This window comes from Heterodontus francisci, chromosome 29 (assembly GCF_036365525.1).
Source record: "Heterodontus francisci isolate sHetFra1 chromosome 29, sHetFra1.hap1, whole genome shotgun sequence".
Classification (NCBI taxonomy): domain Eukaryota; kingdom Metazoa; phylum Chordata; class Chondrichthyes; order Heterodontiformes; family Heterodontidae; genus Heterodontus; species Heterodontus francisci.
The window spans coordinates 65384554-65404685 of record NC_090399.1 but is presented as its reverse complement, the minus strand read 5'-3'; the positions used below and the strand labels follow the sequence as shown (position 1 = coordinate 65404685).

Below are 20132 nucleotides of genomic sequence, written 5' to 3'. Positions count from 1 at the left end.
CCTCTGGGTGTCTGAGTCTTGGATAGTCCCGGCTGTCTGAGGGTCTCCTGCCCCAGTGCAGGGCTGTCCTCAGGCATCGCGACTGCTGCAGCTGGACTCACTGGCGGAGGGGCTGAGGAGCCGGTGTCCACACTCGAATTTCACCAAGGGGAGACCCCAGGTGTGGAGCGCAGCCTCTCCTCCTCCCTCTCAAGGCTCATTGGAACCTCCCTGCTCTCCGGAGAAGGATCAGGAGCGGGAACACTCTCCATGCTCCTGGTCCTTCTCTCGCCCTGCCACTGCTGAATTCAAGTCATGACCAAGGTGAGGCTTTGCAGGTCCATGGCGCATCTATCGAATGTGGCTCTCCATGAGTGTCGCCCTCCACTCCGTGGATGAAACCATGTAGTCACAAGCCTGGGACATGGCAGCTGTCATGGCCTGGATTTACTCGCCAGTCCGCTCAAGGCTGCGCATGGCCGCAAGCATCTCCTCCAGATGTGGCCTGACCTCACTCTGCAGCTCCAGCATGCCCTGTGTTATCGACAGTAGAGGCTCATCATCAGCCTGGGGCTCAGCAATGGGCATGGACACCCCCCCCCACCCCCCCCAGTCCTCTGACTGTCAAGAGGCCTCGGCTGTCTCAGCCTGAGTCAGTTGCTTGGGCGAGTGTGCGGTGCTCTCACCAGCTTGTGACCCTCATTGTCTCTAAGCATTTGCAAGCCTCCCTGCAAGAAACAATGTGAAGAAAAGACATTTAAGTGTTATGGTACACATGTCCCAATGATGACAGCATTGCATTTCTCTATAAAATGTAATTTTGATTCATTCTGTGTTTGTCAATAATCTCCCTCTTCAACTGGGACCCTGAGCTCGATGCCCAATATGGAACATCCTCCTTGGCTCCTGGCGAATTTGAGCACCTCCTGTTTGGCCTGAGACAGAGGCCACAGATCGGGCACCCACTCACCGGTCCTGGCTGCCTCTCTACTTTTGTGGGTCATTTTCTCCTGAAAGATGAAGGATGCAGTTATTGTCAGGCTCCAAACGGTTCTACATCATGTCAATGCTAACCTGGTCCTCTCTTTTGCACCTGGGGATGTCCCTGCTCTCATACTGACTCTATCATCATGGGTCCCAATTGGGCTTACATAGAAACAATGGTCTCACTTATGCAGTCAATAGTTTGCCATCATTACCTATGACCTTCCTATCATTAGAATGGCTGTGTCAACCCTGCGCTTTTACACTTGTGGGGAAACTGATCGCAGAAAGCTATGTGGAACAGCGCAACTTACCTTGGTTGAGTGTAGGAGGTCATTGAGCCTCTTCCTGCACTGGACCCAGATACAACGGGTGACCCAACAGTTACTAACCTCCTCTGTGATCTTCGTCCAGGCTTGGTCAGGCAGGAGGACCTCTTCTTTCCATCGCTGGGGAAGAGGACCTCCCGCCATCTCCTTACAGCCTGGAGGAGAATCAGCAGGGAGGCATCACTGAACCGTGGGACCACCCTTACTCTGACATCTCCTTACAGCCTGGGGGAGAATCAGCAGACAGACATCACTGAACCGAGGGACCACCCTTACTCTGACATCTCCTTACAGCCTGGAGGAGAATCAGCAGGGAGACATCACTGAACCGTGGAACCACCCTTACTCTGACATCTCCTTACAGCCTGGGGGAGAATCAGCAGGGAGACATCATTGAACCGAGGGACCACCCTTACTCTGACATCTCCTTACAGCCTGGGGGAGAATCAGCAGGGAGACATCACTGAACCGAGAGACCACCCTTACTCTGACATCTCCTTACAGCCTGGGGGAGAATCAGCAGGGAGACATCATTGAACCGTGGGACCACCCTTACTCTGACATCTCCTTACAGCCTGGGGGAGAATCAGCAGAGAGACATCACTGAACCGAGGGACCACCCTTACTCTGACATCTCCTTACAGCCTGGAGGAGAATCAGCAGGGAGACATCACTGAACCGTGGAACCACCCTTACTCTGACATCTCCTTACAGCCTGGGGGAGAATCAGCAGGGAGACATCACTGAACTGAGGGACCACCCTTACTCTGACATCTGACATGGTCAGAATGATGTGCGGAGGATGCTTGCTGAGTGACAAGTTTATTACAAACCACTGAAATGTTGCTGTAGAGGCTGCTATTCAATTCGAGGAGCGTAAGTGCAGGACTGCCAGCCTTTTAAAGATGGCGCCAGTACCTGATTCCACTTCAGGTGGTGCCATTAACACTGTCGCCAATGCTGCCCATCCTGTGATTGGAGGGACGGCCACTGACATTATACAAAATGGCCGCCCGCCGCATAATCGCCGCAGCGTGGCCGCAAACATCACGAGCGGCGCCGCCACCGTTTTTCACTCCAACCGCTGCCCGCAGGGGGGTGGGATAATAAAATCCAGCCCACGGAGTGTAACATACGCAGAGAGAGACACGGGGCTGAATTTCAGTGGCGGGTGAAAAAAATGGGTGGGCCGCAAGCCAAAGAGCTGCCGCAATTCCAAGCATGGTGGCACATTTATATAGCCGGGGCGGGCCCTTCCTCTGATCACATGGAGAGTGCAGAATGACCGTCCCTGGCAATGGCTTTAGCTGCCTGTTCGCAGGCACTGTCGCCATGTTTAAAGGGCTGTTGAAATTAAATAAGTACATCTCTTTTGCCTCTCTCCCACCGCCACCCAGTAATAATTACATTAATTATTTGCCCTTTCCCTCCTCAGAACACTTACCTTTACCACCTGACCGTCCCCCCTGCAACTGCACAAATTTTAAACTACCACCCTCCCCACCATCCCCTAAACCCAGACGTTAATTTAACTCTGCTTCCCCCCCGCCTCCCGCACTGAGAAATTACCTCCTCCCCCCTCCCCACCAATGTTGCCTCTCGTTGGGGATCCGAAGGCGTGCGAGTGCCAGTCATCGGCCCGAAGATCACAGTGGGACATCAGGAGGTGAGGTAAGTCTATTTAAATTCATTATTTTAATTAATTTAAAGATTCAAATTATGGTCCCCTCACTGCTGGGAGGATCGGCCGAGCAGGATTGGACGTCCAATCGCTCTACACCTCCATCCCCCACCAGGACGGTTTGAGGGCTCTCCGCTTCTTCCTGGAACAGAGGCCCAACCAGTCCCCATCCACCACCACCCTCCTCCGCCTGGCTGAACTTGTTCTCACATTGAACAGTTTCTCCTTCAACTTCACTCACTTCCTTCAAGTAAAAGGTGTTGCTATGGGTACCCGCATGGGTCCCAGTTATGTCTGTCTTTTTGTGGGATATGTCGAACATTTCTTGTTCCAGTCTGACTCAGGCCCCTCCTCCAACTCTCTTTCTGGTACATTGATGACTGTATCGGTGCTGTTTCCTGCTCTCGCCCCAAACTGGAATACTTCATCAAATTTGCTTCCAATTTCCACCCTTCTCTCACCTTTCACATGGTCCATCTCCGACACCTCCCTTCCTCGACTTCTCTGTCTCCATTTCTGGCAATAGACTGTCGACTAATATTCATGATAAGCCCACTGTTTCGAAAGTACCTCTGTGTTTTGTTAAATATATTTTTGAGGATTCATTTTTGAAAGATTGAAGAAATGTTAAACTTTGGGGTTTTCAAAGGGGGTCATGTAAAGGCCGCTTGACTTTAAAAAACAGTCCCTGGAAATACTTTTTAAAAGGGGCACTGAGAGGTCGTGTGAGGAAAAGAAGCCTTTCTGGGAAACCACCTGACTTCCAGCAACAACAACAAGTCTTTCCGGGAAAACACCTGACTTCCAGCAACAACAGCAAGCCAGCAGCAGCAGCTTCAGTTCAAAATGTACAGAGTACACCAGCAATTGTGGTCATCAATAAATCCTTAACACCTCATTATTCAGAGTGATTAATTACTTACTCTTCCTTAATGTGTCAGAGCGGTAAACATTTGAGATTGAAAGGGATAAAAGAACACTGAGGGCAGGTTTTCATGTCAGTTGAAATCCTTTCAAACATCCTGATATTCCCATTGGGGGAGAGGATTAGATTAGATTAGAGATACAGCACTGAAACAGGCCCTTCGGCCCACCGAGTCTGTGCCGAACATCAACCACCCATTTATACTAATCCTACACTAATCCCATATTCCTACCAAACATCCCCACCTATACTAGTGACAATTTATAATGACCAATTTACCTATCAACCTGCAAGTCTTTTGGCTTGTGGGAGGAAACCGGAGCACCCGGAGAAAACCCACGCAGACACAGGGAGAACTTGCAAACTCCACACAGGCAGTTTCCGGAATCGAACCCGGGTTCCTGGAGCTGTGAGGCTGCGGTGCTAACCACTGCGCCACTGTGCCGCCCTAGGGAGACTGAAATGAGTGGAAGGACACTGGATTGATTCAGGTCATACAAATCCCGATAATCGAGCACAGTCACATTTTCAGCTTTGCGTATGAAGGGCGCAGAAAGGCACAGATATTGTAATTGTTTGTTAAATCTCGACATTGGGGATGGGAGGCAGTGTTTTCTGCATCACCCTTGTGCCAGGCCTCAGTGCCAGCCCTGTGGTCCCCTTGCCCTTCTCTTCATGCTCCTACAAGGTGTTGCCCCCAGTGGCTGGAGTTTGTGACTTGGGAGACTCCTGAGCTTCCATTGAAGACCTTTCAGATGGCTGAGGTGGATGTTGTGACCTAGGGCAGCTCTGGGCCTTGAGGGCCCAGCCACAGCCTGCAGCCTCTCGGACTGAGCCAGGCCAGTCTGGGTCAGAAATAGGGAAGCAGGGGCATAGTGGTAATGTCACTGGGCTAGTAATCCAGAGCCCAGGCTGATGCTCTGGGGGCATGGGTTCGAATCTCACCACGGCAGATGGTGAAATTTGAATTCAGTTAATAAATCTGGAATTGCTAGACTAATGGTGACCATGAAACCATTGTCGATTGTTGGAAAAGAAAACCCATCTGGTTCACTAATGTCCTTCCCTGGTCTGGTCTATATGTGACTCCAGACCCACAGCAATGGTTGATTCTTAATTGCCCTCTGAAATGGCCTAGCAAGCTGCTCAGTTCAAGGGCAAGTAGGAATGGGCAATAAACACTGGCTTTGCCAGCGACACCCGCATCCCACATGAATATTAAAAAAAAGGATGACTGTGACTAACTTGGGCACTGGCAGAATGGGTGGCAATGGAAGCAGGCACCCTATCATCCTGAGGCAGGAGGCCTGGGCTCTCCCACATGGAGCCAAGGCCACCTTCCTGGGACTGGACCAGGCCTCAGGTCTCCCTCCGAGTCTGCTGGAGAACAGAGTGCAGGCTGGACCAGTGTGTCAGGGTCTGGGGCTGCGAGAAGTGAGAAGGGTAAATGGGGGATGAGATGTGGAGAAATCCTGGGTGATGCAGCCTCCAGCAAGGCCAGGCACCACAGCCTCGACTCTCCCCCTGTCTGTGATGTCTGGGATCATCCCAACTAGGGAATGGGGGTGTCTGGGCTCCTTCTCCTCTGCTGTCAGTCTCCTGTCTGAGTTGTGACAAGGGATGTCTGGGCTCCGTCTCCTCCATTGTCAGTCTCCTGTCTGGGATTTTGACTGTGGTAATGAGGTGTCTGGGCTCTGTCTTTTCTGCTGTCTGTCTCCTGTCTGGGGTTTTGACTGCAGTAACGAGGTGTCTGGGCTCTGTCTCCTCTACTGGCAGTCTCCTGTCTAGAGTTGTGACTGGGGAGAGGTGGTGTCTGGGCTCCGTCCCCTCATGGCAGTCTCCTGTCTAGAGTTGTGACTGGGGAGAGGTGGTGTCTGGGCTCCGTCCCCTCATGGCAGTCTCCTGTCTGGTGTTATGACTAGGGAAAGGGGGTGTCTGGGCTCAGTCTCCTCGACTGGCATTGTCCTGTCTGGATGTGTGACTGGGGAAAGGTGGTGTCTGGGCTCTGACTTTTCTGCTGTCTGTCTCCTGTCTGGGGTTTTGACTGCAGTAATGAGGTGTCTGGGCTCCGTCCCCTCTACTGGCAGTCTATTGTCTGGTGTTATGACTAGGGAAAGTGGGTGTCTGGGCTCCGTCCCCTCATGGCAGTCTCCTGTCTGGTGTTTTGACTGCAGTAATGAGGTATCTGGGCTCAGTCTCCTTGACTGGCATTGTCCTGTCTGGTGTTGTGACTGGGGAAAGGGGGTGTCTGGGCTCTGTCTCCTCTACTGGCAGTCTCCTGTCTAGAGTTGTGACTGGGGAGAGGTGGTGTCTGGGCTCCGTCCCCTCATGGCAGTCTCCTGTCTAGAGTTGTGACTGGGGAGAGGTGGTGTCTGGGCTCCGTCCCCTCATGGCAGTCTCCTGTCTGGTGTTATGACTAGGGAAAGGGGGTGTCTGGGCTCAGTCTCCTCGACTGGCATTGTCCTGTCTGGATGTGTGACTGGGGAAAGGTGGTGTCTGGGCTCTGACTTTTCTGCTGTCTGTCTCCTGTCTGGGGTTTTGACTGCAGTAATGAGGTGTCTGGGCTCCGTCCCCTCTACTGGCAGTCTATTGTCTGGTGTTATGACTAGGGAAAGTGGGTGTCTGGGCTCCGTCCCCTCATGGCAGTCTCCTGTCTGGTGTTTTGACTGCAGTAATGAGGTATCTGGGCTCAGTCTCCTTGACTGGCATTGTCCTGTCTGGTGTTGTGACTGGGGAAAGGGGGTGTCTGGGCTCTGTCTCCTCTACTGGCAGTCTCCTGTCTGGTGTTCTATGCGAACATTTCCTGCAAGAATGTATGTGCTCTTGACAGTCTTCTTGTGAGTAAGTGCACGTCATGGTAGAATAGTTGATGTGTAATGGGAGGTGTGGCTATGAACCTGAGGGTTTTTTTTTAGAGATACAGCACTGAAACAGGCCCTTCGGCCCACCGGGTCTGTGCCAACCATCAACCACCCATTTATACTAATCCTACACTAATCCCATATTCCTACCACATCCCCACCTGTCCCTATATTTCCCTACCACCTACCTATACTAGGGGCAATTTATAATGGCCAATTTACCTATCAACCTGCAAGTCTTTTGGCTTGTGAGAGGAAACCGGAGCAGTACCCAGTACACAGGCAGTACCCAGAATTGAACCCGGGTCGCTGGAGCTGTGAGGCTGCAGTGCTAACCACTGCGCCACTGTGCCGGTTGTAACAGTGAATATTATGACCATTGATGCTGGAGGTTGGTAGGTGTGAGCAGACAGTAAAATACCATGATTCTTACGTTGACAACTCTAGTGAGATCATTGAACATCTGTCAACATTGGAGCCATGTTCTGGGAGTGAAGATCCTGTCATTGCCCAGCTCAGGGACCTCCACACACTGGCTGTGAAGGCCTTCCTGCCCACTGAGGGAAAATGATTTCCCTCTTCCTGGACCTGGGCATCCAGTGCAGAATCAGGTAATCGCAAGAACAGAAGAAATAGGAGCAAGAGTGGACCATTCGGCCCCTCAAGCCTGCTACACCATTCAGTAAGGCTGATCTTCAACCTCAACTCCACCTTCCTGCACTATCCACATTGCCCTAACATTCTCTCAGTATCCAAAAATCTGTCCATCTCAGTCTTCAATATGCTCAACAACTGAGCATCCACCACTCTCTGGGATAGAGAACTGCAAAGATTCACAACCCTTTGAATGAAGTGGTTTCTTCTTATCTCAGTCCTCAATGGCTGACCCCTTATCCTGAGACTATGTCCACGTGTTGTAGACTCCTGAGCCAGGGGAAACAACCTCTCAATGTCTACACTGTTAAGTCCCTTCATAATCTTTCATGTTTCAATGAGCTCATCTCATATTCCTCTAAATTCGGGGAATATCAGCCTAGTCTGCTCAGTTTCTCCTCATAGGACAATTCCCTCATTCCAGGAACCAGTCTAGTAAACCTATGTTGCTTCCCACTAGGACAAGTAAGGAAAGGAGACCAAAACTGCCCACAGTAATCCAGATGTGGCCTCACCAATGCCCTGCATAATTGTAATAAGACTTCCTTACCATTACACTGGGGGGAGGTGGTGGTGTAGTGGCAATGTCACTGGACTAATAACCCAGAGGCCCACGCTACTGCTATGGGGATATGGGTTCGAATCCCACCATGGCAGATGGTGAAATTTGGATTCAATGAATTTGGGAATTAAAAAGCTGGTCTAATCGTAACCATTGTCAATTGTTGTAAAAACCCATCTGATTCACTAATGTCCTTGAGGGAAGGAAATCTGCTGACCGACATGTAACAGCAATGTGGTTGACTCTTAAATGCCCTCTAAAATGGCCTAGCAAGACACTCAGTTCAAGGGCAATTAGGGATGGGCAATAAATGCTGGCCTAGTCAGTGACACCCACATCACACAAACAAATCAAAAAACCACTCCAATCCCTCTGGAATAAAAGCTAACATACCATATACCTTTCTAATTGCTTGCTGTACTTGCATGTTAACTTTCTGTGATTCATGTACGGACACCCAATCAAAAGATATTCTGTTTTTCTATTTTCCCTTCCCACCTACTCACAATTCCCCCCATTATGCTGTATCTTCCGCTTTGTTGCCTGTAAGACCCTCGACCTGGTCTAAAGCCTTTACTCTGGGTATCAATGGCACACAACAACTTGGATATTGTTCCATTCGATGTGATTCTCCTTTATTATACCACTGTGCAACAGCCCCGACAAACAAATTTCTCTGCAGCACCTGTGGAAGAGCCTGTCACTCCAGAATTGGCCTTTATAGCCACTCCAGGCGCTGCTTCACAAACCACTGACCACCTCCAGGCGCTTACCCATTGTCCCTCGAGATAAGGAGGCCCAAAAGAAAGAATACCACTATGCAATAGTACAGACTCCCAATAATCCCGGTTGTTTAGCAGTCCTGTAAGCCGAAGTCTGTCTCAGCGGTAAATCCGCTGGCAATGAATCTTCCGTGTGTGACTTTCGGATAGCCGACCATAACCACTGCAGCAAAGATGCTCCTGTGGGCTCTTTCTTTATACCTTTTTTTGCTCACTGTCCTTTTCCAACAGTTATTTGTCCAGATGTTTCTGCCTTCTGCCTCACACAAGAATTTCAAGGCTCACTGCTTGAGGTAAAGCCGACCTAACTCCTCTCTGTTATCTCTAGTACCATTAGTGATCTCCAGACCAGTACAGACAGACATTTTTTTTCACTCTGAATGAGGAAGGCCTGGATCTCTTTGCCGATGCAAGCACTTTTGCAGTTTAATTAGTTTTTCAGACCTTGCTAATTCTGACAAGGCTTTGTCATGATCAGATTGACCATCCTGCCTTGCGCTTTCAAGCCCACAATGCAGTTCATTCAATGTCTTCCATCTGGGTACTTCGATGTTCCATGTTGTCACCATGAGACAGACTCCACACACTCAGGACTCCACCACAACCGGTCTACATTCATTAATACGAAAGAACTAAAGGAACAGTTACATGGGTAAAAAGTGATTGCACATTAAAAGGTAAAATAATACATTTACATACAGCATCTACCCTTTAAATGTATAATCTCATCTTCTAAGAACATTATGACACTTACACTAGCTTTTCGTGCTTAGTCTGTAGGCTTTTAGCCCATTGTTTCAGCTTTCCATGTCTACGTCAGTGACATAAATCATATAATAGATATCAAACAATAAGCAACTGTATAACAACCAATATGTGAGAAATGATTCATATCCAAGGGTGGACTTCAATATTACTTCTCCAGTCTCATAACATATCCCATCAACACTGTCTGGATTTCCTGCAGGATCTCCTGATTCACTTGCTGCAACTGGTATATTTTCTGGGATTTATCAATCTCTTTCTGTAGCTTAACCCGATGTTCTGGTCGTGGGGGAATATCATAACCATATCTTTCCACATACTGCCGCAACTCCCCTTTATTAATGTCCCAGCCTTTAATTTCAGTGCTGTTATGACTGTAAATATTCACCAGTTCTCTTTCCCCAACCATCGCAGGTTTTTCAGGAGTAAAACAAAAGGTAGGTAGTGTTATTGGGCATTTCATACTGATTCCTGTTTGTGGTGACATTATACTTTCTCTCCTCTACATAGGCTACCTGAGTAGGCTTAAAGATTGCCTTCACTATCTTCATGGTACAATTTCTGTGATGTCAAACCCACAGGTCAACTGACCATGCCTTTCCATCCTGTAGGGACACACTACATTACCCTTTCGAGTGTTACCACCCACCATACGGGTTCCTATCACATCTTCTTTGGCCTCCTTATCTCGGGAGACAATGGACACGCGCCTGGAGGTGGTCAGTGGTTTGTGAAGCAGTGCCTGGAGTGGCTATAAAGGCCAATTCTAGAGTGACAGGCTCTTCCACAGGTGCTGCAGAAAAATTTGTTTGTCGGGGCTGTTACACAGTTGGCTCTCCCCTTGCGCTTCTGTCTTTTTTCCTGCCAGCTGCTAAGTCTCTTTGACTCGCCACACTTTAGCCCCGCCTTTATGGCTGCCCGCCAGCTCTGGCGAACGCTGGCAACTGACTCCCACGACTTGTGATCAATGTCGCAGGACTTCATGTCGCGTTTGCAGACGTCTTTAAAGCGGAGGCATGGACGGCCGGTGGGTCTGATACCAGTGGCGAGCTCGCTGTACAATGTGTCTTTGGGGATCCTGCCATCTTCCATGCGGCTCACATGGCCAAGCCATCTCAAGCGCCGCTGACTCAGTAGTGTGTATAAGCTGGGGATGTTGGCCGCCTCGAGGACTTCTGTGTTGGAGATACGGTCCTGCCACCTGATGCCAAGTATTCTCCGGAGACAGCGAAGATGGAATGAATTGAGACGTCGCTCTTGGCTGACATATGTTGTCCAGGCCTCGCTGCCATAGAGCAAGGTACTGAGGACACAGGCTTGATACACTCGGACCTTTGTGTTCCGTGCCAGTGCGCCATTTTCCCACACTCTCTTGGCCAGTCTGGACATAGCAGTGGAAGCCTTTCCCATGCGATTGTTGATTTCTGCATCTCGAGACAGGTTACTGGTGATAGTTGAGCCTAGGTAGGTGAACTCTTGAACCACTTCCAGAGTGTGCTCGCCAATATTGATGGATGGAGCATTTCTGACGTTCTGCCCCATGATGTTCGTTTTCTTGAGGCTGATGGTTAGGCCAAATTCATTGCAGGCAGCCGCAAACCTGTCGATGAGACTGCAGGCACTCTTCAGTGTGAGATGTTAAAGCAGCATCGTCAGCAAAGAGGAGTTCCCTGATGAGGACTTTCCGTACTTTGGACTTCGCTCTTAGATGGGCAAGGTTGAAAAACCTGCCCCCTGATCTTGTGTGGAGGAAAATTCCTTCTTCAGAGGACTTGAACGCATGTGAGAGCAGCAGGGAGAAGAAAATCCCAAAAAGTGTGGGTGCGAGAACACAGCCCTGTTTCACGCCACTCAGGATAGGAAAGGGGTCTGATGAGGAGCCACCATGTTGAATTGTGCCTTTCATATTGTCATGGAATGAGGTGATGATACTTAGTAGCTTTGGTGGACATCCAATCTTTTCTGGTAGTCTGAAGAGACCACGTCTGCTGACGAGGTCAAAGGCTTTGGTGAGATCAATGAAAGCAATGTAGAGGGGCATCTGTTGTTAGTGGCATTTCTCCTGTAGCTGGCGAAGGGAGAACAGCATGTCAACAGTCGATCTCTCTGTTGATCGAGAGCCGCACTGTGCCTCAGGGTAGACGCGCTCGGCCAGCTTCTGGAGCCTGTTTAGAGCGACTCGAGCAAAGACTTTCCCCACTATGCTGAGCAGGGAGATTCCACGGTAGTTGTTGCAGTCACCGCGGTCACCTTTGTTTTTATAGAGGGTGATGATATTGGCATCGCGCATGTCCTGAGGTACTGCTCTCTCGTCCCAGCACAGGCATAGCAGTTCATGTAGTGCTGAGAGTATAGCAGGCTTGGCACTCTTGATTATTTCAGGGGTAATGCTGTCCTTCCCAGGGGCTTTTCTGCTGGCTAGAGAATCAATGGCATCACTGAGTTCCGATTTGGTTGGCTGTATGTCCAGCTCATCCATGACTGGTAGAGGCTGGGCTGCATTGAGGGCAGTCTCAGTGACAACATTCTCCCTGGAGTACAGTTCTAGGTAGTGCTCAACCCAGTGGTCCATTTGTTTGCGTTGGTCAGTGATTGTGTCACATAATCACCCAAATTCACTACACACGGTAGGATATCATGATACTGCACATGGTAATCCCTTCTAAAACTCCAATGTCCTCGATCCGATATATCAGGAGTGGTGTCACCCCGTATGGTAGTACCGGAAAGTAAATTACCAATCCCATCACTTTAAGATTACCCCTTTTACATTCTATCTGTACAGGATAGATCTATACCGGACAACAACACAGTGATGTTGTTTTCATATTTGTTCAATGTTTCCAAACGACCGTTAGTAAGCCATGAGGGCTCCTCCCCTTTGTAAATTTGTCTCATGTTTTCATGGGCTTGCTGTACCAACCAGGAGCCATACATAACACACACAGTATTTCTGGCAGCCTCATCAGAGATCTTCCTATCCTCCCGGATGAGCTTATTGATAGTCCTGGCATGATTCTCCAACTGTTCCACCACCCTTTTCAGGTGGACAGTCATCTTTTGGTCCTCGTTTAGCTCAGAATCCTGGTTGGTATTCCCTATAGTCAAAATATCCTTCATATTCCCCTCTAGAGAGGCCAAATCAATGCTATTCACTAGTGATGTACTCACATTAAATACTATGTCAGGGCGGCACAGTGGCGCAGTGGTTAGCACTACAGCCTCACAGCTCCAGGGACCCGGGTTCGATTCCGGGTACTGCCTGTGTGGAGTTTGCAAGTTCTCCCTGTGTCTGCGTGGGTTTTCTCCGGGTGCTCCGGTTTCCTCCCACAAGCCAAAAGACTTGCAGGTTGGTAGGTAAATTGGCCATTATAAATTGTCACTAGTATAGGTAGGTGGTAGGGAAATATAGGGACAGATGGGGATGTTTGGTAGGAATATGGGATTAGTGTAGGATTAGTATAAATGGGTGGTTGATGGTCGGCACAGACTCGGTGGGCCGAAGGGCCTGTTTCAGTGCTGTATCTCTAATAATAAAATCATTGTCTAAACCCCCTTTTTTTGCTTGATTTTATTCCATTCCCGCAGATCTGTAGTACTGTATCCAGCCCACTATCCCCATCTCCAGGCCAATGGCTTGGTCCAGCACCTGTTTCGACAGTCGCTCCTGCAGACTTCTTGTCTTTTTACCATAACAATCTGATAATTCTATCCCCGTTAAGTTCAACATCACCAGTACCACCTCACGGAGCATTAACACTAGACCATTCTTTGGGCCAGGCATGTATTTGGGACACTGTGGCTGGGAGGTGGCTGCTTATGGCTGGGAGGTGGTGACAAGGGCAGTTCCTCAGGCAATACCACCCTTATTCCCAGCAACAACCCCTAAGTGCACACCCTTGGCTAGGAGCACATGTGTACACACCCTGTTCTTACGTCATTTGGGAAGAGCAAACAGTAACAGCCTTAGTATCATTGTACTGCACAGAATCAGATGCTCCTTTCAGTTCTCCCTTATCGTATTCCCACGTCAGAGTCACTACCCTTGGCTTGGGCCGAGGGCACATAATACAGAACCCAAGCCTCACCACTACCACCGTTAGTTCATGTGTGCTCTTTATTTACTTTGTCCCCATTACAGAAGTCGTGACTCCTCCGAATTTTCCTCTTCTTCCTTCGTGGTTTGTTGGGGTCGGGCTGCATTTGTGTCTGCCCCATCCCTGTCACCATCATCATCATGATCACCCACCCTGTTGTGCCATTTGTTGGGGCTCCTCACAATCCCACACCATTGGCGTGATTTGACCCACTGTGCACATAACAGTTTCCTGCTAACAAGGTGCTTTGATTTGGGACGTTGTTTGCTTCATCTGGTCAATGTGGAATCACTTCACCTGTTTAAGTAATTGCACTGCATATACCATGGGGCCCGCCTTGTCCACCATGCTGGAGGGTCTGTACAGGGGTTCAAACACACCCACCCTTGCATAGTTTCACACCATCACCTGATCGCCTATGCACCATTCCTGTGGCTGGTCTGGTGCCAATTGCAGTCGGTTTCTCTGATGGGACTGCTTGATATTGCAGGCCATCTGCAAATTCAGTTTGTTCAAAGTTTCCCAGAGATCTTTCATAAACGTATCTTTGGTAATCTCTTGGATTTGTCTTTTGGAAAGGGTGGGAATCAACAGATGTGAAGATGTACGCATGGCTCACCCAGTTCCCAGCTCGTGGGGTGAATACCCCATTCCCTTAGCTTTGGCGCTCTTTCTTCCCATCAGAACCAAAGGAAGCACTTCATCCCATTTCCTTTCCTGTTCTGTTAACTCTTTGCGAAGGGCTACCTTTAAAGTCCGATTCATCCCTGAAGAGTGTGGGTTGTGTTCCACCTGCCATTTCCCTTCGATTCCCAACTTCAGAGCCGCCTGCATCACCTTCCCTGTGAAGTGACTGCCTTGATCTGATTCTACAACCTTAGGGAGTCCCCCTCTAGAGAACACCTCTCTTACTGACGTTTTTACTGTCCATAGCACGGTAGCTGACTTGCATGGGAATGCCTCTACCCACTTGGTAAAATTCTCCACCAGCACCAGGCAAATTTATTGCCCTTCCTAGAGGTCAGGAGTGGCTCTAAAATGAATCTGAATGCACTTCCAAGGCCCGTCGACATGTCAAGTGTGTCCAATAGGTATCTTCCTTCTGTGGAGGTCTGGATTGTTTACAGCGCAGACTAAACAGCTTTTACAGTAATACTCCACATGTGGGACCACAATCCTACCCTCACAATCTGTTCCCATGTTGCCTCAGGGCCTGGATGTCCTGCTCCAGACCTCCACGTGCTGACTGCATCACTTCCTGTCCACCTGTCCCCTTTAAAAAGAATCTCTTCCTTAACTTCCAGTGCTCTAAATGGACCGTATTTTGGGTTTTGCCATGTTTTGCCTGCAAGACTGCTTTTAACACCACATCCTTTTGTTGTACCTCCTTCAGGTCGGGAGGGAGGGCTATGTTTTTGTTATTATTCCCGGGGGTCATCGCCTTTACCAACATGGAATCTGAGCAGATTGTGTAAGGAGTGGAAAATTCCTGAGGATGGGTCACTACATAGGTGGCAGCTGCTGGTTCAGCCTGCAATGCACTGAGTGTGGCTGGCAGTTTAACGGCCATTTCTATATCGCTTCTGGGATCATAGATACCCCATCCTGTCTTCCATTCTCCTTTCTCCAAAAAACTGGACCCATCCACATATATGTCTCTTCCTTCTGGGTGTAATCCTGCCTTAAATCCACTGCTAGTGTCCCATACCCCTTCTCCTGTATAGGTATGATGTTCGCCCTCATTCTGCACATTAGCAGCTAACAGGGGCTCAGGCAAAGCCTTAACTTCCAAATCCATTGGGATTCAAAGTCACATGATCTTACAGAGGCAACGGGCCATGTCCTCCTCCATCGAGGCAGGATGCTAACTACTCCCTCCTCTCCTCCCCACAGGCAATCATTGGCCATGTCCACGGCAACGCAATGTGCAGCCATCCAATCAGCTCCGAGCACCCACTCCTCGGGTTGGCTGCAGTTCATTTAGTCTGCAGGGGCCTTTCCCTGACTCCTGGTGGTTTAGTTACTGCCCCAGACTCTGAATCGCCTGTAAATCCCTCTAATTCTACAAGGTCCCACTAGACCATGGGGATGATTGGGGTGATGAACAATATACTACAGTGCGGGATGCTCCCATATCAACTAAATATTCCCCTGTCTACCCCTCTACCTCACTGTCCACACATGGTCGCCCCCACTCGTTGTACCTGACTGGACACAGTAACTCGGGCTGGGCATGGCCCTGTCAGCATTGGTTCTCCTTGGGGGCTTCTGCAACCCCTGCGATGGTTCAAGCTCCTTTACTTCCTTTGTCAGATACTCTACTATCTTGTGGAAGTGGGGGCACTAGGACCTGGTGGTGCCTGTCCAGTGCTTCCCCTTCTCCCTGAGAGGCTTTCTGCAGTCTCGTTTAAAGTGACCCTTTCCTCCACAATTCTAACACTGCACAGTTCCTAGCATTCTGGACCCTCCTTCATGTTGCCATTTCTTCGGGGCTGTCCCTTGAATATCACACACATTCGCCTTTGGCTTGTTAATAGCCCTGTCCTTGGCCTTTTTTGCCTTTCTTTTCACGAGTCGGACTGTCATCATTCTCAAGACCCCTGCTTCTGTATTGTCTGCTGCCCGTGGGTCAAAGTCCTCAAAGGCTGGTTGTAAATAGGGTAACGAGTGGGCTACCAGTGTCTGCAGCCAGTGGTTTAAATGTACCCCCTGGAGTCTGTCTCGGACCCGGTCTGGATCTCCATGGGCTCTGTTGTATGCTGACCACAATCTCTCAGCATAAACAGTCGGGCTTTTAGTGGGACCCTGTATCACTTTCTCCAGCAATTTTAAAGGATTACCCCTTCCTAAGCCCACATCGATGTTGGGCTCCTTCTTTACCTCTACTTCTGTCATTGTTACCTTCCCTATATCCATCATACAACATCCCTCTGCACTTGTAACCTCTCTCTCAATCTCTGTATCTTGCGCAGACAACTCAGTGTGATCTGTTTTAATAGTTTTCTCCCCTTGACACTGTTGGTGTATAACACGTTCGGCGACATTCAGCTCCTCAGCCTCCCTGTTCTGCTCTGTCTGCCCTACGGCTCTGCTCTATGTACAGCCCATTCATCACACTGGTGCTGATTGTTAACACACTGACTTGCCAGGTACTGAGTCTTGTTTAACCACCATTCCCATTCCAGCTCAAATCTTTCACTGTCCTTTTTCCTCATCTCTCTCTCTCTTCCTCCAGCTGTTTCATTAACCCATTAATAACCACACCCCGTTCACTGAGATTCTGATCTCTCTTCAGCTCCTGCTTGAGTTTTATTTTCTCAGCCTCATCTCTCTGTCACTGATCTGCCACCAGCCAAACTGCTTTCATCAAGGTCTGCTTACGAGTGGACCCCTGTGTCCACTGTTCTACCTCATCTACCGAATCCTCCTCCTCCAGGATAACCCGAACCCACCTCCGTCTGAGAGGTAGTTTCCCTGCCCATGTACTTTGTGACGAACCCATCCACAGTATGTTCTGACATTGCTTTACCTTCAACGTTCCTGGCTGGCTCACCAACTTCTGTAAGACCCTCTAGCTGGTCTGAAGGTTCTAGCCTTTAGTCTGGGTATCAATGGCACACAACAACTTGAATACTGTTCCACTAGATGTGGTACACCTTTGTTATACCACTTAGCAATGATACATACTCACGATAATCCCAGTTTCTTAGCAGCCCTGCAAGTCGGAATCCATCCCTGTGATCAATCTGCCAACAAATCGTCCGTGCCCGACTTCGGGATGTCCGACCACACCACCCTAACCACCGCAGCAAAGACATTCCTGTGGGCTTTTCTTTATACCTTTTTTTTAAGCTTAGGCCCTGTTCCATATAAGGCAAAACCTACCTTTGACTCCTTCAATTGGTCTGCAATTACCTCTCTGTCCTTTTCCACAGTTACTTCTCCAGATAGTTTCTGCTTTGGGCCTCACTCAGGAATTTCAAGGCCTACTGCTTGACTTTGCTATCGTCAGCCTAGCTGAAAAATAAGGATGAGGATTTTATAATGGAGGCTTTGCCAGGCCGGAAGCCAGTCTAACTGGGTTCTTCTTGTGAGTTCTGCAGTACACAGTATAATCGTTGGATACTCTTCCTCTTGTCTCAGGTTGCTGATGTGAGTCAGGAACTGGTCCTTTTCGCTTGCTCTATGTGTAACACAAAAGTCCGAGTGTATCAGGCCTGTGTCCTCAGTACCTTGCTCTACGGCAGCGAGGCCTGGACAACGTATGCCAGCCAAGAGCGACGTCTCAATTCATTCCATCTTCGCTGCCTTCGGAGAATACTTGGCATCAGGTGGCAGGACTATATCTCCAACACAGAAGTCCTTGAAGCGGCCAACACCCCCAGCTTATACACACTACTGAGTCAGCGGCGCTTGAGATGGCTTGGCCATGTGAGCCGCATGGAAGATGGCAGGATCCCCAAAGACACATTGTACAGCGAGTTCGCCACTGGTATCAGACCCACCGGCCGTCCATGTCTCCGTTATAAAGACGTCTGCAAACGTGACATGAAATCGTGTGACATTGATCACAAGTCGTGGGAGTCAGTTGCCAGCATTCGCCAGAGCTGGCGGGCAGCCATAAAGACAGGGCTAAATTGTGGCGAGTCGAAGAGACTTAGTAGTTGGCAGGAAAAAAGACAGAGGCGCAAGGGGAGAGCCAACTGTGCAACAGCCCCAACAAACAAATTTCTCTGCAGCACCTGTGGAAGAGCCTGTCACTCCAGAATTGGCCTTTATAGCCACTCCAGGCGCTGCTTCACAAACCACTGACCACCTCCAGGCACGTATCCATTGTCTCTCGAGATAAGGAGGCCCAAAAGAAAGATGTGTGAGAATATCTCACATGGTCTCCAGGATTGTGAGAGAGGCAGCTCAGAAAGCCAAAGCAGCTGGGTTTGTACAGAGTCTGCAGGATGGACAAGATGCTAGCAAGTAAATCCCAGTCTGTGGTGTTTACACAGCAATTTAGAATTGGCAAACAGGGTGAGTCAGTGCGCATATCCACTACTATCTCTCTGCAGTGCTGTAATGTGTATTGGATTACACACTATCACTGTTTACCCTGCCTGGCCTTTGTCCTTAAACAAAGGACACTTGCCATCATCAATCCATATATCTCTTTCATGTAGGTGACCCTTCTTTGGCCTCCTTGTCTCGAGAGACACTGGATAAGCACCTGGAGGTGGTCAGTGGTTTTGTGAAGCAGCTCCTGGAGTGGCTATAAAGGCCAATACTAGAGTGACAGACTCTTCCACAGGTGCTGCAGAAAAATGTGTTTGTCGGGGCTGTTACACAGTTGGCTCTCCCCTTGCGCTTCTGTCTTTTTTCCTGCCAACTGCTACGTCTCTTCGACTCGCCACACTTTAGCCCCGCCTTTATGACTGCCCGCCAGCTCTGGCGAACGCTGGCAACTGCCTCAAGGTGACCCACTGTGGGTCTATTCTGTTGAACTATTGCATTGAGATCAGGCTGTATTTCTGGAATGATCCTGCCTTGTCCAGAAAAGCTGCAGACATTTCCTCTCTGCCTTACACAAAATATAAAGCACAGAAAAAAGGTTCTTTAGTCTTTCGACCACACACAAAGCTCCTCCCACTTTCACGACCTCTTCCCACTCTGCCCCCCGGATCCTGCCTATTGATTTTTGGCAAATAAGCAAAATGCACAATTTGACTCACATTTTTCACTTCTGCTGCTGCTCAGTACTTCCCAGCAGGGGCAGACTTTCTCTCCGCCAGCTGTAACAAAATCACAAACTGCTTCTTTAAAACATTTCCATTCGACACAGCACGTGGAGGAACTCCCCCCTCCCCGAGTGCCAGAACACTGCCTTTTTGGTGCTGAAATTCCTGGGGTCAGAGGGGATTTAAATCCTGATTCCCATTGGCCGGAGCAAGAATTTAGGCTGTAATCTGGTTATGCTGACATTACAGCCTGTTCAGACAGGCCGGCAAATTCTGCTGGGTGGGCTGGGGCTCCCTGCGTCATCCCCCTCAGTGTGGGTATCATCATGAGGGGGGAGTGGGTATGAACAGACGTCCCCTCTCTCCCGGTCCTCACTCCACGAGGGGGGGACTGACCTGTAACAGACGTCCCCGCTCTCCAGGTCCTCACTCCACGAGGGGGAGACTGACCTGTAACAGACGTCCCCTCTCTCCAGGTCCTCACTCCACGAGGGGGGGACTGACCTGTAACAGACGTCCCCGCTCTCCCGGTCCTCACTCCACGAGGGGGAGACTGACCTGTAACAGACGCCCCCTCTCTCCAGGTCCTCACTCCACGAGGGGGGGACTGACCTGTAACAGACGTCCCCGCTCTCCCGGTCCTCACTCCACGAGGGGGAGACTGACCTGTAACAGACGTCCCCTCTCTCCAGGTCCTCACTCCACGAGGGGGGGACTGACCTGTAACAGACGTCCCCTCTCTCCCGGTCCTCACTCCACGAGGGGGGGACTGACCTGTAACAGACAT

The 20132-nt window shown here is 49.6% G+C and overlaps 1 protein-coding gene across 6 annotated transcripts in view; it reads right to left on the bottom strand.

Annotated features, from left to right (window-relative positions):
• The window catches only part of LOC137345664 (ABC-type oligopeptide transporter ABCB9-like), a 183868-nt gene that overhangs the window by 6351 nt on the left and 157385 nt on the right, over window positions 1–20132 (bottom strand). Inside the window, exons 13-14 of one of the 6 annotated variants that reach the window (XR_010968602.1) lie at window positions 19340–19399; window positions 625–989 (exon numbers count right to left, since the gene is read on the bottom strand). The exons of 1 other annotated variant lie outside the window; for it this stretch is intronic. The gene's annotated coding sequence lies outside the window, so the exon portion shown is untranslated. Of the gene's footprint in view, window positions 1–621; window positions 990–8733; window positions 9390–19339; window positions 19400–20132 lie in introns of those variants that run through there. 4 more of the 6 variants (XR_010968601.1, XR_010968603.1, XR_010968605.1 and 1 more) reach the window with 4 other exon arrangements.